This window comes from Octodon degus, unplaced genomic scaffold (assembly GCF_000260255.1).
Source record: "Octodon degus isolate 3935 unplaced genomic scaffold, OctDeg1.0 scaffold00138, whole genome shotgun sequence".
Lineage (NCBI taxonomy): Eukaryota > Metazoa > Chordata > Mammalia > Rodentia > Octodontidae > Octodon > Octodon degus.
This window is the reverse complement of record NW_004524714.1, coordinates 4,741,107-4,742,102: the sequence shown is the minus strand read 5'-3', so window position 1 is coordinate 4,742,102 and position 996 is coordinate 4,741,107. Positions and strand designations below refer to the sequence as shown.

General features: G+C 42.7%; 1 protein-coding gene across 5 annotated transcripts in view; it reads left to right on the top strand.

Annotated features, from left to right (window-relative positions):
* Gapvd1 (GTPase activating protein and VPS9 domains 1) overlaps window positions 1-996 on the top strand; it is a 126,162-nt gene that overhangs the window by 60,014 nt on the left and 65,152 nt on the right. The window lies entirely within an intron of this gene.

The window sequence follows — 996 nt, the reverse complement described above, 5'->3', positions numbered from 1 at the left end:
TTCCTCCAATGCCTTCAGGGCACTTTTGGCCAGCGGGAGAGGTGTGAGGTTCGAACTCCAGCAACCTGAGGCTGACAGCTTTGTGGAAGCAGCCGCTTAAAGGCCTGAGCTAGGGCCATGCCCCCTCAGCTATTGTTTTATTGGGATTTTTCTTTTGAGACAGTGCCTCACTGTGTACTGTAGTATAGGCTGGTCTTGAGCCCATTGCAATCCTGCCTCAGTCTGCCAAGTGCTGGGTTACAGGTATGTGCCATCAGGCCTGGGTTCTGTGTCTTAGTTTGAGTGGTTGTTACATGGATTAATTACTGGCATTTAAATTAATAAAATTGCACATTTGAGATTGATTTAGGCACTTTGCTGTGTTTTACTTAAATAAAACTAAATTCGAATCAGCTGTGGTTGTACATGCTTGCAGTCCGAGCTGCTTAAGAGGCTAAAGCGCAGGGGATTGCAAATTGGAAGCTGGTCTGGGCAATTTAGTGAGATCTTGTCTCAAGGCTATGGATATAGCTTAGGGCTCCATCGGCCTAATTCCCAGTATCAGCAGACAAGCAATAAGAAGCTAGGTATGGTGGCATATGAATATAAACCCAAAACTTGAGGAAGCTGAGGCAGGAGGAGCATGTAATCAAGGCCAAAGTGGACTGCATAGCGAGACCTTGTCTCAAAAACACCAAACGTAATAGATTTCTTTTAAAGTTAGGAAAAAAAGAAATATTAAATGTTACAGATTTTTATCCCCTCTGTTGGGCATATTTTATTAGGATTTGTTTCTAGAAAAGTTTGGTCAGAGGATGTGATTGTGTAGCCCATTACATTACCAGCATGTTGTTCAGAAAGGTTAAACAATATACCTGACGTAGCCTTAATGTTTTTTTTTTTGTTTTTTTTTTTTTTTTTTTTGAGATAAGATCTTGCTATGCAGTTCAGGCTGGCCCTGAACTCACTGTGTAACCCAGGCTGGCCTCAAACTTGCAGCCTCCTCCTGCTTCCGCT